Source organism: Apodemus sylvaticus, chromosome 17 (assembly GCF_947179515.1).
Source record: "Apodemus sylvaticus chromosome 17, mApoSyl1.1, whole genome shotgun sequence".
In the NCBI taxonomy this organism is placed as follows: Eukaryota; Metazoa; Chordata; class Mammalia; order Rodentia; family Muridae; genus Apodemus; species Apodemus sylvaticus.
In genome coordinates this window covers 41,941,531-41,968,641 of record NC_067488.1, presented here as the reverse complement: position 1 = coordinate 41,968,641, position 27,111 = coordinate 41,941,531, and the positions used below count along the sequence as shown (strand labels likewise).

Sequence of the window (27,111 nt, the reverse complement as noted above, 5' to 3'; positions counted from 1 at the left end):
GAGAGAGAGAGAGAGAGAGAGAGAGAGGAAGAAGGAAGAGGAAGAAGGAGGAAGGAGGGAGGGGGAGGGGAGAAGAGGGAGAGGAGAGAGAGAATATGAATGAGAGAAGGAGTAGCCTTCAGGAGGACTAACATGGGCCTAAGACAGTTATTGCACTGGTCCTAGACAGTCACAGCCCTGAGACATCAGAGAAGGGGTGCAGGTGATGTGGGCTTGACATCTGAGCAGAGGAGTGGGTAGGGATCTGGTGAGGCTCTGCCTGTGGTGTGCCATGGCGGAAGCCTGCCCTGCGATTCTAGGAAGGCCTCTGGTTGTTCCTACTGTACCTCTTTATAGTGTCTTGGAGTTGTCATCACCCAGAGCCTGTGGAACTCAGGGCAAGAACTCCTCTTTGAGACAGGGTCAGAGCTGATCTTTATCAAATGTTTCTCCCTACTGACCTCTGGGCCAGGGCATGAGCAGCAGTTGGGATGCAGAGAAACTTTTGCCTATGGGATGGGGGAGAAGATAGGTCGATATTATGAGCATCTGCATGGGACTTGAGCCTGTGAAGCCTGCTATGGAGGTTACCTGTGAGGAGTCTCCTGATTAACATTTGTTCCTGAAGACAAGGAGTGCAAACGCGTGGAGTCCTCTCTCTCCCTCTTTACCTTTGCTTATTTGTGATGCCCTCCCAACAGCTTCCCACTGCCTGGCATTGACTCACCTTCTAGGCCTCATGGGGAGGCGAGGTCGGTCCAACTTGCTTTCTGTTGGCACAGCTGCAGTGAGAACATGTCTCTTAGCCAGGAGTCCATGGCAGACATGATGCCTACTCCTCAGATAAGTCTAACAGGCATTATGGGGTAGGTTTCTGAGGTGCCTCTTTAGTTACAGCTTTCCTGGAGTACATAGTGAGCATAAACTAAAAACCTAGCTAAGTTCCTGGGGCTCAGACCTTGGCTTAGATGGCATGGTTGTCCTTTGTTTAGGCGCCAAATGAGGCAGGGAGGCTCTCAGAGCTCAGCACTAGCCTTGACTTTGTTCTCAAGGTTGAACTCAGTCCATTTTGTCCTTTGTGCTTCCTTTTGATCTAAATACCAGACTTTTTTTTTTTAAAGTAATAACTACAAAGGCTGATTTGACCCAGTGAGTTATCTTCCCCTGTCCTTGCTGTTCCAGAGATAGGCTAGAGTGGATGGAAGCCCCTGGACACTCAAGGCGGAGGAAGTGGAGTGGCCCATCCTGGGCTGCCTCACAGGCTCCCATGCGGAAGGGGAAGAGCTGCCTCAGTAGAAGTGAAGTCTGGAAGACATCAAGAAAACTGTGGATAAACTAATCCCAGGAAGGAGGTCTTGATGTTCAAAGGAGGGAGGCACAAAGAAAGGGTGTGATGTATCTTCCATAAGATACGGAAGCCACATGGTCTCAGAGAAGGAAGACATGATACCTTCAACAGAAAGGGTTGTTCTCATAGCTCTGAGACTCACATCTAGTGACATGGGGGCAGGGAGGAGATAGATTCAGTAGCATTAATTGAGGGCTCCGAAGAGCTGACTGTTCAGAATGAATTTCCGATTCATTTGTCAATTCACCATATGTTCGTGGAGTGTTTATTACATGTCAGACACTATTTGAGCAGTCACCCTTTCCCTGGAGATCTGCAAATGAAGCCTGTGGGTGCTGTCACTAATTATCCCTGTGTCACTGAGTCATTGAGGAAGCAGGAAGCCTAACATTGTAGCATCTTTGTTGGAAAGAGGATGCCCAGAAGAAGGGGGGTGGGGTGGGATGGGGGACTGGGGAAGGAAAGGAGGAGGAGAGGGCCTCTTGCATTCTCTGTAAGCCATATTCTTACCAGTCTGGCTGCCACCTCTTGCTAGAAGGGTAGAAATGACCTAACAGGGCTTTCTGAGATTATGCAAGCAAGTTCAGGGCTTACGGGTTGGATCCTTGTTCTGGTGTAGCACAGGTAACTAACTAACTGTCAGGACAAGTCTGGCAGAAGTAGCTATAGGAACTTGAACTTGGTCAGTATGGCTGGTTAGTACTGTTCCTCTAAGGCTTAGAGGATGGAAAGGAGTGGAGCTTCTGTCTAAGAAGTGCCGCATCAGCCTCTCTGTTAGGCAGTGCTGAGGTCAGCAGTGCCCTCTAGGAGAGCAGGCGTGTAGCCTTCTTCTCTGACCACAGCTTCACCAAAGCTGCTGCTTCAGGGCTGCGGCCTTTAACTGGGATAAGGCATCATCAGTGATACCTGGCCTTGTTGGGAGAGTCACACTGTGTGTCCGAGCTAGCCTCAAACTTGCTATATAGTCCAGGCTGGCCTTGAACATGAACTTCTACTTCAGCCAAGGCTGTGGTGATGGGTGTGTGCCACCACACCTGCCTCTGTAACTGTCTCCTACCCCACGTCCCACTATGGAAGGACCTGTTATCTTCTCGAATCACTGGAGGTCCATGTGTATGTCTACTGAGAGCAACTGTGAGGTCTCCTGTGTCTCCTTGGTGTGTCCTTCGCTTCATGTATCTTCCCCTCTCTAATGTCTTCCTTTCTTGACCTGCCTCAAAATAAGTTGTCTTCTGGCTTTGAGAAGAAGCCTAGCTGGGTCCACTCAGGCAGAGGCCTGCCCTCTGCTGCGCAGCCCTGGGCCGACCGCGTACAGTCCCCACACACCGCATGACACTTACACTCTCTTGCCGTCTCTGTTTGCAGTTCTCTCCCAGTCCACTGAGCCTGCCCTTTCCCTCGAGTACACTGTGTGGCACACTGGTCAAGTGCTCAGCCAACGTAGAGGTAGAGGTAGCGGTCCCAGGGGCTGACTGTAGAAATGTGTGCTGACAGACCACTTGCTGGATCCCCTCATTGACATATTCATAGACACAGGCTTCTCTGTGCCTGGATCCCCTGTTGCTCTTCTCCACCCCTCTCTTGGATGGATGGGCCAAGTGGTGGTGGTACATAGCTCCTAGACTCTGGAGCCAGGCCTCTCAGGTTCAAGGCCTGGCTCTGTCTCTTCTCAGGTGGGTGATTCAGCCAGCTAGCTACTATGCTTCAAGAGGTTGTCAAGAGCTCCCAGTAGAGTACCTGAAGTCCGTGCTCTCAGTACCAAGCCTTGGCTGGGTCCCAACACCCCCCCCCCCCCACCCCACCTCTGTGTGTTGTTCTACAAATTCATAGTTGGTTCTCTCAGCAGCAAAACTCATGATTTTTCCTGGATTGTTCTTTGCTGGGGGGAGTATAAGATGTAGGCTGGACTAGTGACTTTTCTATCACAGTGATAAAACACCATGGCCAAAAGCAACTTAAGGAAGAAGGGGATTAGTTTTGGTTTATGGTTCCAGAGGATGAAGCTGTCCTAGCAGGGAAGGTGTGGGATGGCAGCAGGAGCAGGACTCTGAATGATAAAGATCTCACATCTTCCCCAAACAGCCACGGACTAGGGACCAAGTGCTCAAGCCCATAAGTCATTGTGGGTGGAGCAGAGAGAGGGTGTTTCTCATTCACATCACAACCTGGAGTACTTAGCAGCACCCCTGACTTTTGTTCATTACTGCTTTAGTACCCCAAACTTCATTTATTGGTTTTTAACTGTTAGCCTTTAAATGGAAGAAAACATCCCCTGGGGACAGGAAAAAACAGCTTCCAGGAGGTGGGAGGAGAAAGAGGGAAGGCTCGGGTGGGGTGAGCCCTTGCTTTTGGTCCCCCCCCCAACTCATTCCCCAGGATTCACTGAGGAGGTTCTGCTGCCTGTCTGGTTTACACACGAGAAAATAGCCCTATAATATTGAATCCCAGATGCTTCTGTAAAAAGGAGGTTCCTAAACTCTCCTCAGTGTTCCAGAAAAGAACTGGTTAGACCAAGAAGGGAGTCCCTGCAGTAAGCACAGTGGAGACCTTGCTGCTCACCTCTGCCATCAGTCTGAACCTTGGAAGAGGTGTAGCAGAGGGTTGTTGGGGGTCCTCTCACCAATATTGCTCTGGCCCCATTTTTTTTTTTCTATTGGCTGTCAGCATTGTGTCTCCCTGGTAAGCCAGACAGTACCCTGACTCTTAAGAAACTCTGTATCACCACTCAATGAAATGGACGTGGGGATCCAGCCGCATTGTGCAGGTTGCAGAGAGCACTGAACTACCCCTCAAGATGCACCACATTCATACCCGAGACTCAGATCTCAAATGTCCTATGAGTCTTTTCTCCTGCTCCTGCTACTGAATGACTTGGCTTCCTGGAGAGACCTTTTTGCTGTATACAGGGACTTTCTCTCCATCCCAGCTTCACCCTGGCATGATCCAAAGGCTGAGGAGAGATGTAAAGCCAGACCAGACCAGACCAGACCAGACCAAACCAAGGGTTTGTAAGCTTGGCTACCACTGCAGAAAAGCACATCTATTCTCCTTTTTATTTGGCTTTCTGTGTTTGTTTTATTTAATGAACACAGGTTCATTTTCAGGATATGCCAATGCAGGTTCTGACTTAACACATATACAGTGTTTTCAATTTCACTGATGCTCAGGTTAGGATTTTCAATTAAATTCACACACATCTAATACATCTTTTTCCTTTATTTTCACCCATGTAATCTGGAAAAAAAAATTAGTGCTTTCAAAATGGCTGTAAACTTTGAAAGAAGCAATCATTTTGAATTATATTAGTAACCACAAAGTTTGTCTTTTACAAGGTGGTGTGAATTATAGCAAGTTTTAGCTACATTGTATTATCTGAAGGCAGGTGCAAACTAACAATTAGCATATGAAACCCCATGGAACAAAAGGAGCCTGCTGCCAATCAAACACTCCCCCACCCCCACCCCAAGGGGGCAATCTAAGATTTTACTGGGGTCAGATAACGGACCAACTGAAGGCAGGAAGGCTACCCAACAAACAGAGTTTTAAAATTACACTTCCCCAACACACATCAAAAAAGGAAACAACACAGCCGTAAAATCTCTACAGTTTTTTAGGGAAGGCTCTGATTCCTAACCTTTTGTTGCCTCGTGTGCGAATCTCATTAACAAGTGGCTCTCCCCAGTGAATACTGACGAATGAACAGAAGCATTCTGGACACAGGGATTCTGAATCCCCCGGAGGGGCCATTCTGCGTGGTACCTCCCCAGCGCGATCAACAAATAAAATGAAAATACTTTGCTTCCTTGCTCCAAGATGCCATATTGCTAGAATATTTAGAAATATAAGAAGGTGGGACTTTTAACTTTCAGCTTTTGGTTAGAAATTATTAGTGCGTCACAAATTGCCCTGTGGTGAGCACTCGGAAACCCCGTTGCTCGGCCCTTCCCGGTAATACAACACAATGCGCTTCTTAAAGCTCATTTTGGACGTTGTCCTTGTTAGCAAATTGCACATGAATCGGGGTTAAAGAATCGGTTCGGTAGCCCGGTAAGGGTACACTGGTCATCCCTGGCCTCCGTCATTAGGGCATTCAGGTTACCACTACAAAAGAATAGTCCATGGCTCCCACAGTCTGCAACAGTGAGGCAGCCTCCATTTCCGCCACAGGAGGGGCCAAGCAGGAAGAGAGGTGGGCAGGGCTTCCCGCGGCAACGCCAGATATTCCCCATGCTTCTTCCGTGAACCCGGCTACATTCCTTACATTGAGTATTTTTGCTGCCGTAGCCTTGTCCTAGGTGGGACACCGTCACCCTGCAGACATAGTGGGACATTCATTTTTTGTCATATCATTACTGCTTGGCCACCCTTACCCTGAAGACCCGGAAGGGCACCCTTAGGCTGGGGACCGCCACCCTGTGTGACAGCATGGATAACCCAGGGAGATGCTGCGCTCCCGGGGCCGTGTGCCAGTCACCAATGGGGCACCCGTGTTCTCTTTCTCTCTATGACCCCACACCAAGGACCTAGAGAGTCATTCTTACCCACTAGATCACACCACACAATGTATTCTTAAAAAGCAAACTGTCGCATTGCCGCGCCTGCGCACTGAGATCCGCTAACTGCCTTGCTGCTGTGGCCGCGGTGTAGCGAGCATTTGTGTGGCTATCCTTCCCTGCCAACTCAGTGGAGCATCCTTAGGCTACAGATATCCACCCAATGTGGCTGCGCACTGATACCCTAAAAATGCTGCCACAGTAGAGCCATATGCTGATCAACTGTGGGGCCTCATTGTGTGGGCTGCCGGCCTCTGTGCCCATGCATGGAGGTCCTGGGCTGTCATTCTTACCCGGTAGATGGCGCCGCAGAATATGTCCCTACCCAAAAGATTGCCGCATTGCCGCACCTGCGCACTGAAGTCTGAGCGGGCTCGCCCAGTAGACTGCGTCACAGCTGCCTGCTCGCCAGATCGCCGCAGACGTCTCTAAAGACTGCAGACTGCGGCACGGCTGGGAGCTGAGCGAACCTCTTTACTACGGCTCCGTGACCACGAACCGAAGAGGACCCGGTGGCTGTCCTTATCCTATCTTATTGTGATTTTTAGGCTGTTTGTGATAGCCCATCCAAGTGCCGGCGCTATGTAGATGATCATTGCCGCGGCTCTCCCAGCAAGCTCCGGCTTTCCGGGAGGATCCGCGGCCTTTATTCTGAAAATGGCTGTGTAGAAGAGCTGCGACACTGCCGCAGAGCCGGGAGTTTTTATCTTGTGGTGATCTCTTAGACCAGTGTGACCGAGGAATGGGTAAAAGAAGGCACCGGAAAAACCCAGAAATCTGTGTTGTTGCGGCTTGTGCGAGGGCAGCGTTGATATACATTCAAGCACAGAATCCTGAAGCCTGCGATGCAACTGGGAGCTTGGCCGATCTTTTTACCCTGGAGACGCCAGCACGGAGGCTCGCCATCGCCCTGTGGATAGGCGCATTGTGGTCGTCGCACAATGATGAGCCATGGAGGTCTCCCCGCTTGGCTGGAACCTGGGCGTATGCCGTTAACCAGCCAACGCCTGCACTGCTCTTTGTTATCTTAATCCTGGGGAATTACACATATTTGTGGCTGTACTTCAGTGACTGAACGGATATTCTTACCCTAGGGATAGAGGCGTGGTGGAGCTGCATTCGGATACCCAACGAAGCAACCTTAGAGGGTGGATTATTTAAATGGTTTTGGTGGCGCACTTAAGGTTCTGCATGGTATTTTTATTCCCGCGGATGGTGGCGCAGCAGAGCTGTGCATAGATAACCTCAGAGGGCCTCACCCTATTTGGCTGTTCCTTGCACACTAAAAAATTAAGTGGATATCCTTATTTTGGGGATGATGGTTTAACAGAGTCTGTACTACTTGGTGGATGGATGCCTGCTTTGTAGTGGCTGAGCACCAAATGCCCAAGTGGATCTTAACCTGAGATGTTGGTATAGCAGGAACCCTTGCTTGCGGATACTGCGTCGTGTGACAACTGCATTTGAAAGGCTTAAGAGGATCTTCTCCTGGGGATGGTGTTTTGAGCGTCCTTACTCTTCATGTAACCGCGTTGCCTCTGCTGCAAACTAAGGATCTGGGCTTATTTATTTATTTATTTATTTATTTATTTTGCCCTAGGGATAAGGGCACTGTGAAACATCCTTCCTTCCTTTGTGGGCAGCTGTATTGTGGTGGCTACATACTAAGGATCAGAGATTTTATTCTGGAAATGGAGGTGGATTATTTAGAACCTGAGGGCAGCTCTGTGGCCATAGCTGCATACAAAGGTTGGGTATGGTAAGACGGAGCACCTTTACCATGTGGATATATTCATTGCAGCAGCTGGGCATGAAGGATCCGGGCTGATGTTTTCTCAAGCTGGTGGCACCATGAAAAGCATCCTTTTGCTGTTTCATTGTGTTGGCTTCGCGCTAAGAATCTAGGCAGATACCCTTTCCTTGGGAATGAAGGCACAAATGGGGTGCCCTCACCCAGATGGTAACCTCATTGTTGTGGCTGCCAATTAAGATCTGGAATTGCTAAGGCTTCGTCACAGCTACATCTGCTCACCCAGGATCTGTATGTTCTGTATGTAGGCGGAGACACAACTGGAAGCTGAATTGACGGCCTCAGCTTTGTGCAGCATTGTGTTACCTTGGAGCTCTGTACCTGGTAACTCCCCGGATTTCTCCCATTCTGTGAATAGTCATATTCTTGGGGCCACACTCTATGGACTAAGAATGTGGGTGGGATTTCAAGTCCTCCAACCTGTGTCACAGATGTATTTGTTGATGAGGATCAGGGAAGTTCATTCCCGCAGAATGCCTCCCAGCATGGAAATGGGCAGATGGCTTTGTCCTGAGGGTTGTGGTCTGACCCAATGGAGCCTTTACTCTGTGGATAGCCACACTGAGTGGCACGCTAAGGACCCAGACAGGCTCTGTAGCCCAGCAGACTTTGTCACAGCTGCGCTCAAACATCTAAAGCCTGGCTTGGCATTCCTACCCTGTAGATGGTTTTTCTGAGGAGCTTACTGCACTTGCTGAGTGGCTGCATTAGCACCGCTACCCTTAAGACCAAGGGTAGACATCTTTATTCTGGGGTTTATACAGTGGCACTGGGTTATGATAACTCAGAAGGGCATCTCACCTCCCTGCGGCTGCATGGATGCTATAGGCACCGAGATCACTTGGGCAGACATCTTTGTCTTTAGTATGGTGGTACAGCGAAGGTGTGAACAAACCAAGCCAAATTTCTGTCTGGTTGCTGCTACATGTGGAGGACCCAAGAGGGCTTCTTTGCCTTCAGGAAGCCATGTTGTATCCCACATACAATACAGTTGGATTTCTGTTCTTTGTGACAGCAGCATTGCTTTGAGTGAGTGCCAAGGATGCTGGTGGAGGGTTTTGCCCTGCGGTCAAGGGTTGATCAAGGACCTGGCCAGCAATCCTTATCTTACAAGGGAGTAGCATAGCCTGATGTCACCACCTTGTAGATGGCTGTGCGGGTCACCTTGGTAGGTGTCCTTGCCCCAAAGATGGTGAAAGTGCAGAGCTATACATTGATACTCCACCTGGGTTCCTCATGCTCTCATGGCTGTGTGGAAGGGACCAGGTAGACGACGTCCTTACCATGTTGCTGGGGCAGAGTGGAGCTATTTGCAGAGAAGGCATCCTCAATTGGTCAGTGGTGGCTGTGCACTGAGCTCCTGGCTTGATGTTTGCAGAGGATGGTGACACAGAGAACCTGCACACCCATTAACCAACTGGCTTTCTTTATGTTGTGGATTTTAAGATGGACGCTTCAGCCCCAAGGAAATGGTTGGGTATCCTCCCCCAACGAAGAATGCTATACTTCGGGGTGTTTACTGAAGACCCAGGCAGGTTTTTTAACCCTGCCAACTGCATATATTGCATTGTGGCTATGGGGGATGCATCAAGACCCAGGTGGACAGCCTTCCTCTTTGGATTGCAGCAGGACTTCCAGCATACCCCAAGGACCACAGCAGTCTTGATCATATCACTTGGAGAGGATCTGGGAGGCATTTTGATGGCTTGGGTTTGCAGTGGTAGCTGCTACTTGTGAGCAGCGAGACACTCCCTGGGCTCCCACCCATGGAGGCTGCCCAGTCCTCTCTCTCCCTGGGCTCCCATCCACAGGGGCTGCCCAGTCCTCTCTGCCATACCACATTTGCTGGGATCTTATGGCACACTCACAGCTTTCAGTACTGACTGGAGGAGAAGACTTCTGCATCGCTGGAGCTCCAAGGGGGCTCAGACAGGCCTGCTGTCCAGCGTGCAGAGCCTCTCCTGTACCCAGTCCCTTCAGAACTCAACCAGGTTCCACTCCAGTGTTCTCAGGATCCATTATAGAAAACTCCACTCTTGGTTATATTGGAGTCACGTTTAACGCTTCTCTTTAGTCTTCATGCTTAACACCTTAGTAGCTTCTGTTTTCTCAGCGTTTTTTAGTGTTCCCAGTGTTCAGCAGCTTTGAATTTACCCCACCCCCACCCCTGTGCCTTTACCTCCCATCCTTCCTTCCCTTTGACACTATCCTCATTGCATCGTAGCTGAACAGGTTTTTAGAATAGATGGGTACTTGCCCACTTTACTGTCTTTGTGAAAGCTTTTCCTTTGAACTGCTGTTCCTCAGCTAGCTACAGGGCTGCCTCCTTGGCTCAGCCAGGAGCTTGCAGAACTATATAACCTTGATAACCCAGCGGCAAGGCTTGTATTGTAGCCACACTCTTCCCTCCCAAGACAATTAACTTGGGTTGCCCCAGCCCCTTAACTAATGTCTCGTGTTTCCCCAGTAGTCTGTTGTTTATAGTAATCCCAAATTCAAACCAAAGCGAGACTTCCCTGTTGTGTCTCTCTAGCTACTCAGAATAAACCCCACAGTCCTTCCAGTGGCAGGCGAGCTGTTCATGACCTGCCCCAGTCCCTCAGCCCCACATCTATCCCACTCCTTCCCACCCCCTGACATTTAGCCCTAGCTCTTCTTAGCTGAAGAGGTTGTAGGAATGTTTGGGTATGTGTCCACCTTATTGTCTCTGTGGAAACCTTTTTAAAATGTTTCTCTCCGGGTAGCTATGAGGCTGCCTCCTCCCCTCCCTCCAACAGGCTTTGCTGAACTAGAATCCAGTCAGCGCAGCAGCAAGGCATGCATTGTAGATACCCCCTTCCTTCCCAGCACCCTGCCCCAGTTCCCTGAGTTTCTCACAGTAGTTCATAGGCTTATATACTATCGTGTGCTGGTGGTCCTTCCCCCTTGCTTTTTAGGTAAGCTTCCTGTGGAGGGGGGGTCCCCATTTGGTTCAGTGATGTGTTCTCTGTGTTTGTTATATTGTATCTTCAATAAATAAATGTTGCAAGTGTGCCTCCTGAGGAACAGGGAAAGTTCTTTGGAGGTTAGGTCCTTCACCTCGGTAAGGAACAGGAAGTCTTTCCTGGGTCTCATCTGGCTGGAGGCCAGAGACACTGAGTTTAGGAAGAATGGGCTCTACTGCCCCTTTCTCACCCCTACTTACTGTCTCTGTGAACCCTAGCTTGCTGAAGATATAGCTGTGTGTGTGTGTGTGTGTGTCTGTGTGTGGTATATGGTGTGTAAGTGTGTGTAGTGTGTATGTTATATGGTCTCTGTGTGTGTATGTTATATCGTTTGTGTGTGTTATGTGGTATATAGTATGTGTGTGTGTGTGTGTGTGTGTGTGGTATGTGGTACGTGGTGTGTGTGTGTAGTGTGTATGTTATATGGTCTGTGTGTGTCATGTGGTATATAGTGTGTGTGTGTGTGTGTGGTATAAGGTATATGGTGTGTGTATATGCGCATACAAGGCTGGCCAGGGAGCCCCAGGTATCCTCCTGTCTCTGTCTCTCTAGTAATGGAATTTAAATGTGGGTTTTGGAATTAAACTCTGGTCTTTATGTTTCTGGGCAAGCGCTTTACAGGTTGGGTCACTACCCAGCCGTCAAGCAGTTCAACTGTGTATCTGCTTCAGGATTTAACCACTCACTGCTTTCTGGCCAGTCTCACATGGAGCTGGTGTGGAAGGTGAAAGCCCTCACTCTAGTGTACATGGATGGCTCTTCGCAGTCCCAGCCAAAGGAAGTTCTTCACCTTCTTAGCTGAGCGTCTGACAGGTGTGGCCCTAGAGACCGTCACCATGTTTATTCTGTTTTCTCTCCTGTGTTAGCTTTTCTCTGTGTTAGTCCTTGTGTTAAAGAGCTGCTCAGGCCTCCAGTCAGACAGCTGGGTAGATCTTGGCTCTAATGCTCCTGGTGTCATGGTTGCCTGCATAGGCAACCATGTAACTACAAAAGGAACAGAGTGCATTAGCATCTCAAAAGAGAAGATCTGCATCCTAAGATGGCCGCCAGACTGGGCTTCTGGCAAGCTGAGTACAGCTGGGTCTTTCTGAATGCTGATTTTAAAATAATAAAATAATGAAAATAAAATAATGCAGGCTGTACATCTGCTGATCATCTGATAGTTTCTGCCGAGGTGTCTGCCACGATATCCTCCTTTGGCATCTTGACGGGAAGCTAGTAAGGAGGATTCATGAACCCAGTTTGTGAAGCTGGGAGTGGAGGGGACTAAAACCCAAGAAATATAGAAAGCCTTCATGCTTTCTCTATAGGATAGGCCATACATGGAGTCATGGCGCTGAGAGCTGTCCTGTTGGCCAGGCTTAAGCTCCTTGCTAGAATATACAGCAGTGTTTGTAAACAGGACCCTTGTTCTTAAGGACATCCCTGTCCTTGAGGCCTCTCTCTTTTGTGACTGTCCTCTCCCTCTTTCCTGCTCCTTCCCACATGCCTGCTGGGCCACTGGCTAGTGCTTCCATTATATTGACTACTTCAATATGGAGTGCCTGGGGTGAAGGCACTGTGTGTTTTTCTTTTCGAACCCGTCCTCTTTTGGTTGTATCTGAGCTGAGTGATGGTAGTTGGGAGCCATGAGGGTACTGAGTGTGGTACCAAGTGATAGTTCACGTCCCCAGGAGTCAGCCTGGCCTGCTCACACCTGTGCAAACAAACAGGCCGTCAGGGCCGGCTGCTGTGTTGGTAGAAAGCCAGACGAGAGCGTACTCATCATGGAGTGGAAGGTGACTCTTCCTGGTGTTACACGGGTGGGCAGCTCCCCGCAGGTGCGCTTTTCAGGAAACTCTGTTGCTGGTCTTTTCTCAGGAATTCAGCAGGTTTCATCTCAGGGGGTAGATGTGGAATAAGCGGATCCCCAGGCTAGAGGTGGTTGTGAGAGTGTTAGGCAACAGCGTATCTTACAGTGACGATAGAGTAAAGGCCAGGCGGGGCTATCGTCTTAGCTCCCAAGCCTTTGAGGGGAATGGAAGGCACACAGAACAGAAGGTCAGTATAAAAGCTGCCCTGGCTAGCTGGGATGCCCCAGAGCAGTCTTCACACAAGTGTGTGGCCTGAGGGAATTCTGCAAGCGAGAACACATGGCTGAAAAAGAACCAGGGAACTCAGACCTATGGCTGCAGCTGGTTTCTGAGCCCAGAGCCATGGTGTGCTCAGGCAGGAGCCCATGTCCCCTGGGTTTTGTCTTTTTTTCCCCCATCTCTGGAGTGTTTGTCCTGCAGGTCACTATTTGTCGGCCATCACTTGGCCTCTCCAAGTTGGAACAAGGACACGGTTGATGCCTAAGTCCACTAGAAACTTAGTGGTACCTTCCCACAAGGAACCCACCTGCCGGGGATGTGTGCTAGGAAGGAGCCAGGGCAAGGCCCACATCTCAGATTCCAGAGGGGCACAGGTAGTTCAGAGCTGGCAGAGAACTGAGTGTGGTCTGCGCACAAGTCTATGTTGACACGGGGAGGAATTCTGGCAGGACACAGTGGTGAGGGCTGAAGTGCAGATGGTGCCACTCCTGTCATAATCATGAAGTAACTGTTGGGCATCAGTTGGGCAGACTGGCAAGGGGCGTTCACAGTCCAGGTTTTCATACCCTCTGAGCCGAGGACATTCTGGATCTTTCCTACTCACAGTCTGTCGTCCCCTTAAACCCAGCACTGAACGGTTATCATTGCGGAGATGCAGCATGGCGGAACTGAAATCCACCAGACCTTTCCACGGGGCTCAGCAGTTTCTGACCAGACCAGTGCTACCTTTGGTCACAATGTTCAGAGGGAAGAGACCAGGAAAAGGGGTGATTTGAGAACAGGTAGCTCCTGGTTCTTAGTTTCATTAGCTAGTAGATAGGCCACTCAACTCTGCAGATAGGACTTTTCTCCTTTGTAAAATAAGAACAAGAATTGCACCTAGAGCCCCAAATTCTGAAAGTCAGGGGAATTGTGTTTTTGTCTATAGGCAGAGTGGTGTTTTGGGGGAGAAGCTCTGTGGAGTGTCTGGAGCTGGCCATCAGGAAAGAAGGCTGATGGACTAATGGAGTCATGGAGACTTAAGGTGGGGCTGGCCATGGTCCTGGGGCAGGATTGGGGGGGCTCACTGGAGATGAGATGGGGCAGCTATCGGAGACCTTGGAAGCTGAGCTGGAGTTTGCCCTGGTCCCTGGCAGTTGATCGAGGCTATTGGATGGGGGCATTTCTAGCCCCAAGTTTTCAGTTCTCTGTTATTTTTGTAACTTAATCGCAGCGGGCAGAACAGCAGATGAGAAGCCTTTGAAGCCGACTTCAGAGGCCCCATTGCCTCCACTTCACCCCTCCCCACTTCCTGTGTCTTTCATCTCTGCTCTTATCTAGATCACCATAGTTAATTATTTCCCCCAATATTAGCTCTTTCTCCCTGCAACTCCATCATCTCTCCAGGAGAACCTTGTGGCTTCTGCAAGAGACACCCTTGGCAGCAAGAATTTGGTGCCCCAAGAGTAGGGCATCAGAGCGGCTGGCCACCCATCTGAGCGTGGTGCGCAGGGTTGTTACTCTGAGCCCACGCTCCTGGGAACAGTGGGAGTGTGTTTGGGGCTCCCAAGGCCTCTATCAGTCTCTCCAAGAGCTAGAGAGAATCATAACTTTTGGTCTATCCTTCCCTACTTTTCTTAGGTGTTTATGTGCATTGGGCTGTAGTTTAGCCCTGGGATAGCAAAGGTGTAGAGGAGTCACAGTGGAGACATGGAGGCTCATTCCCCAGGGAGACATGGGAGTGAGGGACAGGAGAGGGAGCACCTGGGGCAGGTGGGTGGGTATGGGGAAGGGAGCTAATTGCCTGGCTATGGGCTTGGCAATTTCATCTGGCTCTTTTCCATGGTAAAGGGGGCTGGAGGTGGGAGGCTCCTATTTGAATTTCACAGGAGTTGTTACTCTCCTGTTTAGGGATCTGTCTCTTTGTCTATGCAGTGTGTCTGTCAGTTACTATAGGCTGGGCTTTGATCTTTTGTGCCCTGACCCTTTCTTTTCTTAGCACCTAGTCAATGTGTCTCTATTACAGTCATCTAAGTTCAGCCTGTTCTAGGAATAAGATACCCCTGTGTTCTGCCCCAAGCTGGCTGGCTTCGTCAGGGCAGGCACAGGGCTACTACTACTATGTAGCCTGCAGTCAGTGGGACCAAGTCTGCTATGTAACCGTTCGTCTACCCCAGCCTGGACTGGTCTGTCCCTTTTCACATTGGGATAGGACAGGTCACCTGAAGAGAGGGATGATGGTTTTCAGGGTCAATGATGAAGTGTGCAAGGGTCCTAGTGCTGGACTTGAACAGCCTGGATGACCGGTAAACAAGGAATTACTTGGATTAGCCCCAATCCCCTGGTCTCCCAGGGAAATTGGGAATGAGTCACCTGGTGACGCCACCGGCAGAGATAAAATCATGAGGATATGTTTTTTAAAAAAGTGGCAGCTGTTTAATGTCAGGCAAGAAGAAGAGGAGGAGGAGGAAGAAGAGGAAGCAGCAGCAGCAGATTTCTCTCTGATTCAGGTTTACCGTCAACACAGACCCCGTGAGGAGCAGAGTCCCTGCAGCTCTGAGCAGCTGTTATCCCTGCTGCTGGAGGAGCTGCTGGAGGGGGCAGGCAGCGGTGCTGACAGACGTGTGTGGCATCGTGCATCTTTCCTTGGGGTGGGGGCAGAACTTATGTTCGCACAGCATTGCCCAGTGGACTTCAAACCCTGCCATCCTGCATGTATTCCAGCGCTGAATCGAAACAGCAGTGGTCCTGCCCTGCTTTGGTGGTGTAAGTGGGGTGTCCTAAGTATGAAGTCTCAAATCTCCCGGCCTCTTTGTTCATCACACACACACAGCTCCTCTCGTGTGCTGGTGGGAAGGTGGCTGCGACAGCCACGGTCCTTGCCCGTTTTAAACACAGAAAGCTCCCAGGGAAAAGGCTTCACTCTGGGGACAATATCAAGCTCATCTCATGCAGCCTGGCACACGTTCACAGGAGGCCTGCTAGTGTGCACCTGAATCCCACTGACTGGGACCGTCTGTATGTGTCACTGACATGTCATGGTCTGATCGGTATGTGCCCAGGTATATGGTGTATGTACCCATGGTCTCTCTGACTTCTGAAGAACAAGCACTGGCCTCCTGGACTCCACATGGGCTCTGACCTGGGGAGCTTGGTGTGGAGGGAGGCGGCGAAGCACTGCTCAGGGGCTGGATCAGGGAAGGTGGGGGCAGGCGGCAAATGGCTCCCGAGCTAGGCTTTAAGGTAGATGCGAGGAAGAACAGCAAGCTCGGCTGGGCATCAGCGGGGCGAGGGGCTTGGGGGGAAGCTGAGAAAAGGGGCTGCTGTTACAGGTTTTCTGTCTTTAAATGCTGGGCCTCCCCCCGTCTCAGGGAGCTGTGAGTCAAAACCGTGTGAAGACACCCTTCGAGCCATCAGACTGGTCACCATCCAAACGACAAGGTATAGCAGATGCTGGCAAGACTGCTAAGACGGGGTTGTTCCTTACACTTTTGGTGGGAAGGTGAATTATGGTAGCCACTGAGGATAACTAACAGTAGAACTACTTTACGATCCAGCAGTCCTCCTGCTGTGCGCACGCCCACAGGAAGTGAGAGTGGCTCCTGGTGGAGACGCCTGCACACCTGCACTGATTGCAGCACTGTTCACACAGGCCTGGTGTGGAGGAACCTGAATGTTCCTCCCAGGACGAAAAGGGGGGATGCCATGTGTAATATGTACACAACAGGATACTAGGCAGCTGCAGAAGAGGGTGTGAGCTCAGCACGTGTGAAGGGATGGGTCATCTGTGTCACGTGAAGTCAGCCAGGCACAGAATGACAAACACTGCACCATCTTACTCATATGTGGACGCTAAAGAAGTTTGTGTGAATCCAAACAATGTTCTATATGTTCTTGTTATTATATGTGTATTATTGTTATTATATATATTATTGTTGAATGCCTTAGAAAATAATTTGAAAAATACAAGCCCCAGAAAAAGACCAACAGAAGTTGCCAGGGACAGCAGCTATTACTGGTAAGTTGGCTGGTGAGAACATTATCAGCAGAGGAACCCTTCTCCAAATCTGACGTCACTCCATGCGTGTATTTAACTAAGAATGTTTATATATGAATATGTGCACGTGAGCGTGGGTGCCTGTCAGAGGTGTCCGATCCCCCTTGGATGAGGCCACAGTTGGTCATAAGATTCCTAAGCTGAGGGCTGAGAACCAAACTCTAGAACTCAGGTCCTCTGCAGGAACAGTATGAACTTTTAACATCTTAACTGTGGAGCTGTCTCACCAGCGCTGCCCACCCCCTGCCCAATTAATTCTTGTTAGGAAAAGCCAGAGGTGCTCCCCGCCCCCACACTCCTCCCTTCTCTCTGTTCCCTCCACCTCATTTTGTCTCTGCTAAGTTTGATGGCATCGATGATGTCCTGAGCTCATGATTTCACAAGATCTCTGGCCCTCTTTCTCAGTGAAGTGGAGAGGTGCTCACGGCCTGCCCTTTGGCATATCCATTTATGCCCAAGGTTGCTTGACTTTCTTATTGTAACTGGAATTTGTAAAGAAAAAGGCTGCCGCAGTCCCAACAGGCTAGGCTTGGTGGCCTCTTTTAATAGGTCAATTTAAGATGCAAATGATGATGAGAAGCAGACACATGTATTGAGTTTGGCCACATTGGGTGCTTGCTCCAGCAATCCTAAGTCTGTCTTTGTGGTATTGACATGGACAGAGGAATGAAGTCACAAGGCAGGAGGTGCTTAATAGCATTAAGTAAGCAACGGTTCCCATCCATGCTTGTCTCAGGTTAGGTCCTGAGATGTCTAAAGTCCTTAGTGCTGATGGTGCAAACTGGTCCTCAGGAGGTGATTGCTTCTACCCGCTAGTGTAGCCTCGCCTTGTGGACATCTGTCCTCCTCTGGGAGTAGTAGTCTGTCCTCTGAGGCTGTATGACTGCAGCTTTGGGACAACGATGTTAGCTCTGTGCCTTCGGCCTGCAAGGTAAGCAGGTGACCAAAAATAAAGGAGACAGACACAGAGCAGGTAGGGACCAAGGTGTAACCCTGTGTGCCTGAGTGAGGAGTGGCGTTTCCTGGCAAACACAGCCCTAAGTATCTGTTCAGTTATCATTAAGAGTACTTTTGCCTGTTAGGGGACAAATTCCTACATTTCCTTTACAACAAGACAGTCACTAAATACTAACTGTGCTGTGTCAGGCTTTAGGGCATCGAGCATAGAACAGGATGTTCAAGACAAACAGAATCCTGCAAGCACAGACTTAAGCTTAGCGGGAGAGGGAAAGTGATGGAGTAAACAGGAAAGCGATTGCTGAGTACAGCTCTCCTAGGCAGAGAAGTAGGCCTGTAGCACTGCGAGGCACAGGCCAGTCACATAGGGCAGAGGAGCGCAAATCTCTCAGGCAGGAGTGACAGCCCAGGCATTACATGGGTCCTAGGTTCTCAGAGAGCCGGGAAGTCAGAGCCTGGGGTACAGGGCCTGTCACAGTAGACCCTGAATGGTGTGCTCACTCTTGAGCCTGCGTAGTGATGCTGAAGGGTGACTTGTCCAGCCAGGGGGACATGAAGGGGACAGATGGAGAACAATGGGCACCTCCTATAGGCCCATGTAGGCTGGGCCTGGAGGAAAGATGGTGCAGCAATTTGAGAAGAAGCCACTGTGGAAACAGAGAACCAGGCCGAGATCTCCTGATGGCTCGGGAAGAAAGACCAAAAGACTGTGGTCGTGTGGACGAGCACAGGCTATCTTGGGTGGCTGCAATGGAAGTACACAGGAGCCCTCCAACTCTACAACAGCGGTTCTTAACCTTCAGGGGTAGAACAACCCTTTCACAGCGTCAGGTATCAGAACTTCAGCATGTCAGATATTTACAGTACAGTTCACAACAAGAGCAAAATTACAATGATGCAAGTAGCAACAAAAAATAATTTTATGGTTGGGGTCACCACAACATGAGGAAGTGTATTAAAGGGTCACACAACCTTTAGGAGGGCTGAGAACCACTGCTCTAGAGGGTTCCACAGCAAAGAACAGAGAAGAAGCTTTGGCTGGAGGGTGGTGGATGGGGAGAGGACCATAGGCCTCAGATGGACAGAGGCTAAGAGGGAATGCTGGAGCCAGTCACGGGAGGGTACAGGGGAAGTTGCACCTGAGAGCTTCATGACTGCCCGTGACCCTGCCTAGAAGGTTCTGAGGGTTGGCCCCGTGAGACTCGACCTAGCTGTGTTTTCAGTTCATCTGTGTTTTCTTAGAGGAAAGGCATGCTAGTCCTCAGGATGCCTCGTGCTTCAGGCTGGGAAAGCCAAGTCCACCCTCTCAGCGGTGTGTGTGGAGACCTGGCCATCTCCATCCCTACTTCTTCTCCTCTACCATTTTCCCTTCTATGAGGTGTCAGTGTTTCCAAATGGGGTTGGGTGTGCGAATTACAAGGCCTTGGACTCAGAAGAGAATCTGTTAGAGAATCTGGAGAGGAAGGCTTGTTTTTCACAGTGGATGGAGGAAGGAAGGATAGGCAAGATGCCGGAGTCAGGCTCTGGTTTTGCCCTGGAGCCCTACATCAGGGTAAGGTCAGCCAGGTACCAGCTCACAGCTATTCTTGGAGTTAAGGAGGAAGACCCGCCTTGGGGTCCTTTTTTCTGTAACTGGCAGTGGGGGCTGGGACAGAACAAGAGCAAGATGCTCACTTTGAAAGAGAGCAGATGGGTCATGTACTGGGACCTGAAGCCTCATAGCCTTCCGTTGGCATCCAGAGCGCTCACACCCTGGTCCAGCAACTGTCGCAGCCATTCTTTTCAGAGGGGCATTTAGTGAGTCTCTTTTAAGGAGCATGTTCTTCTGCATCAGAAAGGGATGTTTTATCCATATGGTAGACATAAAGTTGCAATTTGCCTTTTTCACACCAGCCATTCCGAGCTTTTTTTTTTTTTTTTAGCAGTATTTTTTTTTTTCACAAACAGCATTATGAAGAGAACCTGGTGTATGACCCAGCCATGTGTGGTATTGCATTGTCAGAAGTAGGCACTCAGGTGCTTGGAGTCTCAGTTGCATGGTCTCTGCTGTTCCCTCGAGAGTGTCTTACCCACCAAGGCTGAGATAAGGTTTGCCTTTCTAGGTCTATATCTACACAACAGTGTATGCTGCCACCATCTGTCTGCGTGTCCTTTGGCCACAGACAACCCAGACAGAGAGCTAGCAGAGTGATAGGCCAAGACCCAGGCTCTGGCCTCCCCCTAGCTGTCACTCCAGCCTTCATGCTGGACAGGTTTCCATACCTCCACAGACATCAGCTTCCTTTCTGTGGGATGAATCTGCTTCCAGGATGTTTTGCATGGGATGAAATAGAAGGTGCTAGGCCGGAGCTTAGTTCTGTGTCTGATACGTTCTAGTGTTGGGTAAATCTCTCCAAGGCAGGAAAAGATGTTGGTTATCATATCCTCTAAAGCAAAGGTTCCTAATGCTACAACCCTTTAATACAGTTCCTCATGTTGTGATGACCACCTCCCCCCCACCCCCGACATAAAATGATTTCATTGCTACATCACACCTGTAATTTTGGCATTGTTATGAATCCTAATATAAATATCCGATATGCAGATATCTGATACTACCCCAAAGGGATCAAGACTGGCAGGTTGAGAACCACTGCTCTAAAACTTTGACCCCAGAACCAAGATACACAGACAGATGTACCTTGTTGCCGATAGTAAAGCCTTTTCATTACTGTCCACTAATAAGGGCCTTGGGGGACCTCATCCTACCTGTGACAGAGAGAGCAGTCCTTCCCCGGGAGTTGGCACAGCTGTCACTGCTCCCTCCCCAGCTGATGCTATCCTGGAAAGGCAGCTTCAGGGCTAGACCTTGGATGCAGGCCCTCATGCTTTGTGCATTTTCTATAGCAGTACAGGAGACACTTAGCCATGGAGGGCGCCATCATCTGTGAGTTAAGAGCAGCTGGCTCCCATCTCAGGCAGCGACAGACTGGAGCGCACGTGCTAACCACGTCTCCACTGTACCATCCATTCAGGACATCTTAGTGGTCCACGTCAACTTTGTTGAGATTTATTGCTGTTTCAACAGTAGAACACATTTTGTATAGAAGATATTAAAAATGTTGAAGGAAAAGCAAAGAACAAACGCCGGCCACGGTTTTACATGTTTGTATACATTTTTTTCTTCCCACACATTCTTGAGTGCTGCCTTTGTGGTAGGTGATAGTCCAAGCTTTCGAGTAAGTAGTCCATATAGCGGGCATTTCCCTGTCTGCCTCATACAGGAATGGAAGACCAGAGAGGGCAGTGGCCTGCATGATCTTACCCTGGATGCAATGCAAGGCTTGCCTCCCAGGTCCCTGTGCTGTGAATGCTGGCTTTTGTGTGTTCATTTTGCCTCCTTCCTCTGAGGGTCTCATCTCTGAGTTTCAGTCAGCAGTCATCCTAATTGTATTGTTTACATTATCATTATGTATGTTATGAGAGCACTATACATGGTTTTTCCTCTCTCTCTCTCTCTCTCTCTCTCTCACTCTCTCACTCTCTCACTCTCTCACTCTCTCTCATGTTGGGCATTTAGCTATTGTTCTATCACCGATTTTATAAACTATGTTGTGATAAAAATACCTTACCCCGTGGAAAGACTTTGATGAATCCCAGATTGTCTTCTGAGGATTCTCAGAGGTATAGTGACTTGGTCAGAAGGTACAAACATCTTAGGACCTTAGGTACTAGTTGTCAATTGTTTTCCAGAAGAGCTGTCCCTCGCTACCAGAGCCACCAGCTGTGTCTAAAGATACTTGTTCCCTCCACCTCCAGCAATGGACTTTCCTGTTATAACCTCAGGCCTATGTGGACTTAGCTGAAAATATATAATTTTGTACTCTTGAACTAAATCAGAACATTTAGATTTCTTTTTAAGAAAAGTGGGGGGCAGGCAGGGAGAATGGTTTGTCTTTTGCAATTGGTTTCAAGCAGAAAAATTAATCGGAATATTGTGTGAACAAAAATACAAAATTAATAACATTTTTGTCAAAGGCTGGGCTATTCGAATCATTATTTTCAAATTTAGTACTCAGTAATCCTTGACTCCTAGCCCCTTTCAGGCATCTGTCACTACTGTAATGTTAATTAGGCTGTTAAAATGCAGGGAAATATCAGGCTCTGCTGCTGTCCAGACCCCTCTCTCACCTGCCTTTGTTATTTGGGAGATGAGAATGCCCTGTCTGTCTGAGCTCTGGGGCTGGGGCTGTCTGCCAGGACCAGGCAAGCAGGAATGGGGGCTCCTTTGTGTATAGGAAGCCTTGAATCACCGCGAGGTCAGCATGCTTTCCTCCTTCCAAGATGCACTGCTGTCTAATGACATGCTTTAGATTCTTTCTTCCTTTAAATTCTTAGCAAAAATTTGCTACTCAGCCCAGGTCATCAGAATGTTGGGCTTCCTGGTGGCTGTTGGCCCTGATAACAAGAGCGTGGGGCTCTCCGGGGGACAGATAAGAACTCAAATTTCAGATAGGGTAGAAATGGGCTAGAATGCTGCCATGCCTTTTCTTCTACCAACAGCATCCTTCCCATGTTAAGGATTCTTCGGTTTTATTGAATTCCCAGGATGATTTGAGGGAATGCTGTCTGCACAGAGGGCTGGGGCCTGAGGAGTCAGAGGTGGGCATGCTGCCCTGCAGAAGAGCCAGGAGCAGGCGCCATGGAGGGCAGCGAGTGCTGTCTGGATCCTTATTTCATCTCCTCCTCTGGGCTCCCGTGAGGATGCCACGCAATGAGAAACACACCCAACATGTCCCACCTCTACCCCCCTCTCCGAAAGGAATGTGGTCCTGGTTCCCCCTTTCATTGGTGCTGTGTGACTGATAATGCTTTATGGAGGAATTAAATATGAATTTACAATGTCTGATTCTATTTTCACCCAGTTCTGATGGGGCCCTGCCTCCTGTGTACCTGGATGGACATCTTGTGGTTCCTGTGCTGCTCCTAACAGGCTCTGGGCTTCCTCGGCCTGCAGTGGGCGTGGATCCGGGACCTACCACACCTTGGCCTTGCAGTGCACACTTGATCCAGTCTGCCCCTATTCCCCTTCTCAGTCTTATTCCTGGACTTCCATCCCACTTTAACCCTACAGATTACTGAACTGAGGCAGCCCATGCTTATCTCTAAGCAGAGATAGTATCTTCCTAAGTTGCCTGAGGTCTGCTGGAAGGGCCCACCTCTTTGGTTTACTTCTTTTCATTTGAAATACATTTTCTTCAAAACAAAATAAAACAAAACAAAACTGACTTTATAGTTCCATAAAAATGTATGTATTCAGTGTAGAGAGATTTGAAGGCATGAGAGAATGAATGCTTCCTCCTCTGTAGGCTGAGTGGCACCAGTGTCTACTCTCTTTAATAGTGAGGTGTTGAAGACATCTCTAGTGTTTCTGTTTGGACCAGTGTTCCCACCCAGTTACCATAGCCACCCATAGCCAGGTGCAAGACACAGTTCTCCATGCTCTGGCTACAGCTTCTTGAAGGGGCAGGGAAAGTGCCTGGGCCTCTGTTGCTGTTAGAGGAGGGCTTTTGTTTTTACCCCTAGCCCCCAGGTACCCCCGCTCTTGACGTCAGGTTTGCTAAGCCCTTCAGCCTCTGTGCTTGCCGTGTCATCCCTCTGTCCGGGGTGCCCTCCCTCACCTCCCACTTCAGCTGGCCTGCCATTCACTCTCCAGGAAGCTTCTCTGACCTCTACTCTGTATTGTTGTCCTCTGCACCCAACTTCTCTCACACTCAGCAGCTCCTCCAAGCTCCTTCTCTGGCCAGCCTTGGCCCTGGGCTCCATCTGTGGCTCTGAGGTGAGTTCTTTGAAATAGGGGGTCCTGTAACATGTGTTCCTTCAAACCTTTTTTCTATGAGTCATTAGAAGAGAAAACCGGAAGCCTTCGGATTCTCTGTTTATATTCCTCTCTCCCCTTAGGCTCTGTTCCTTAACAGCATGGATTATGCACATTTGCCCTCTTTCATTCATCCATTTGTGACTGAGTATCCACCGTGGATCAAATATCCTTGGCCCTATGCAGCTTCAGGAAATGGGGAGAAATGTGTTCATATAAGTAAACAAGCGTATGTTTTTCCATGGTCATATTTTATTCATCTACCTACGTGCGATGAACATATGCATGTATCTGAAAATACTCCATCCGTTTTCCTGATAATGATGATTCCATTCTTCGGCAGCTGGTGAGAACTCCACAGTAGATACACACCACATCTTCTTTATCTGCTTGCCTGCTGATGTCTTATCCTTTGTCTTGGCTCCTATGCGTAGGAGCAGTGATGTAGCAGTAAACATGGGTGTGCAGGTGCTTCTGACATAGATTCCTGCAGGTCTGTATGCAGGAGTAGTATAGCTGGATTGTATATGTTCAGTTTCCATAGTGGCTGCTCCAGTTCCTGTTTCCATCACCAGGGAAGGAGGCTCTCTTTTCGCCCTGCATCCTCCCCAGTGTTTTATGTCATTTGTCTTCTTGATGATAGCCATCCTCACCAGAATGAAATGGAGTCCGGAGTGTCGTTTTAATTTGCATTTCCCTGATGGGTAAGGATGCGCAACATTTATTTATTGGCCATTTGCATTTTTAAGTTTTGGGAACTGTGTTTCTTTACCCATTTATCGATTAGGTGCTTTCTTTGTCTTGCACTTAACTCTGCGAGTTCTTTATAGACTCTCTCTATTGATCTCCTCCCTGCATCATGGGTTGCTTTGTGGTAACGCGCTTTCGAATCTTGTGGAATGGCACCTGTTGAATCTTGCCGTTGTTGGTTTTGTGAGTTTTGGCAAAGCCGTATCTGTGACCACATCAACACAGCCACTGTGCAGAGTGGCATCTCAGGTCACCAGACCCAGCTCTTCCTGCAGCCTTTCCATTGTGCTGCTTGAGTCTTGAGCAGGCCCTCTGGGCTTAACATTGGTCCTTACATTGGTCATGTGCTACACCGTGATGTGTTGTCTTTTCCTGTCCTCTGCTGGTCACTGACCTGGTGTGTAGCCTTTGAAACAACTTAGGTTCTCTTGTCAGTATAATTTCCACCAGGTTTTGTTCAGGGCAGCCTGTCTCATCCTCTGAATCCTTCCAGGAGCCTAAGTGAGGTTATTGTTCAGAGTGGCCCAGTGGCAGAAAGGAACTGCAACTTGATAGGATGTTAGGTGTACTGTGCGTATAGCTAACTGGTCCTCCAAACACCCATAGGCAGGCACAAAGGGGACCAGAGCCCCAAGGGTCAATATGGTGCCTCTAGTTAGCCTGACTCCCTTATGAAGAGTAAGTAGTCTGGCTTATCTGAGCATTTCCCCCTAGGGTGATTGCTAATTAAATACTATTTTAAAAAAAATCTTACATTACTTTAAGCTGCCATTATATTTGAATGTATATATTGCATAACCATGTAAGTGCATGGATGAGCTTATTTTGTATTATGCCAGTACTGGTCAAGATGTGTGGAGACCGATATATTTAAGTTTCTGCTACCTGTGTAATCTGGTCCAGTCCCATAGAATGACAGCCTATTCTATAATGGCATCCTTTGTTTCCATTTAAAACAATTCAAAACCAAAAGAAGAAGGCATACATAAAGAAAGATTCTTCCTAGAGATTAGGGCAGGTTAAATGACAATTAAAAGAATCATTTTGGTGGCATGTCACTCATTTATATACCAATGTATCATGTGTTCCTTAAAAGATGCCTTAGTCTGTTTTGTGTTGCTTTAGTAAAATATCCAAGGTTGGATCACTTAACAAAGAGGCTTGTTTGGTCACGTGCAGAAGGAGCCAAGCATGTGCAGTCTCCTTGCTTTGTGGCAGAGAGAGAGCTGGTCTCAGGCCTGCGGTAACTCATTGGGCTGGTGCAGTCTCCACAGCCTGATCTGCTCCTAACAGTTCCACTGATACTCAGCACCAAGCTTTGAGCATTCGAACTTGAAGGAGCAACATACACCCAAACTGTCATAGATACCATATTACTGTGTTACCTGAGTTCAGAGTGCTTATCTCCTGTGTTTCGCTCATGGTCACCACATGTCCTCATAACCTGATGACTTAAAGGGTGTGTGTGTGTGTGTGTGTGTGTGTGTGTCACATTTACCATTACTCTAGAGGTATAGACTAAGGCCTTAACTCCTTCATCTGCTGAGGATTTGGGCAGTTTGTGCTAACACTGACGGTTAAGCCAGCCTTCCCCTCCTGAGTTGGGGCCCATTCCTATCTCTGTTACCATAGGTGGTGTTGGGCCAGTGGTGGAACTGGGCAGAATTGCTTCTCTGTCAATACATCCTGAGTTCCGCCATTGCACTTAGTGCTCTTAAGCAGCTGCATGAGCTCAGTGGTCTCAGGGTGGAGGACATCGGCATTTCTCTTTGCTCACAAGTATGTCTGCTCTGAGGCCAGGGCTGGCAGACACCTGTTTATGCTAGGGACTATGGCACAGCCAGTTAGCTCCTGCATTTCAGAAAGCCATTTTCTCAGCATCCGTTTTAAAAATCCCACTTTCTAATGTTCTTTATTCCCAATATATTGTGTATGCAAGGGAAATTCAAGGGTGAATTACTCAATATAGTAACACAAATTAAATAATCAAACTTGCATGACACCAAAAGGTTCATGCATAATTCAGGTAGTTAAAGACTCACTGATTTAATTTATTAGGCAAAGCTAGATTGCAGTGCCAAATGAAGCACTGTTAGGAGGGAGGCTTGAACATGTGTCCAGCAAGGTGCTGTTTGTGGTAAACTTAATTAGGCTTTGATTGCTGCCTACAAAATACAAATGGACTAATTAAATGATTTTGATCTCAGAATTTCATAATATAGGTGATCACCCATTTTGGCTTCACCCAGCATACAAGTTCATCAGGAGGCTGGGTTAGAACTGTTTTTTAGAATGGTGAATGTGAATAATAGTAATATCCTTCAAAGTAAAAACTAGTTCCTAAGTGAGCAAGATCCTCAAGTCCATCCTGCAGATGCAAAGGATTCTCCCCCTTCAGCTGCTGGCTCCAGTCTTTTGTGTGTCATTGGTGATGTCTTAGTTACTTTTCTATTACTGCGAAGAGACACCATGACCAAGGCAACTTATAAAAGAAAGCATTTAATTGGGGCTTACTCATAGTTTCAGTGGGTGAATCCATGACCATCATGGTGGGAAGCGTGGCAGCAGGTAGACAAGGAATACGACTGGAGTAGTAGCTCAGAGCTTACATATGATCTGTAGCATGGGGTGCGGGGGCTCAAGTGACACACCTCCTCCAATAAGGCCACACCTCCTAATCCTTTCCATAACTGTTCTACCCATTAAGGATCAGGCGCGCACACACACACACACACACACACACACACACACACACACACACACAC

General features: G+C 48.7%; 1 protein-coding gene and 1 long non-coding RNA gene across 2 annotated transcripts in view; one reads left to right on the top strand and one right to left on the bottom strand.

Moving 5' to 3' along the window:
• Trappc9 (trafficking protein particle complex subunit 9) overlaps positions 1-27,111 on the top strand; it is a 483,396-nt gene that overhangs the window by 245,681 nt on the left and 210,604 nt on the right.
• LOC127668140 (uncharacterized) lies at positions 5,305-6,769 on the bottom strand. Its single transcript, XR_007974011.1, has 2 exons — positions 6,174-6,769; positions 5,305-5,638 (listed from the first exon to the last, which is right to left on the bottom strand). It is a non-coding gene; the product is annotated as an uncharacterized LOC127668140 (long non-coding RNA).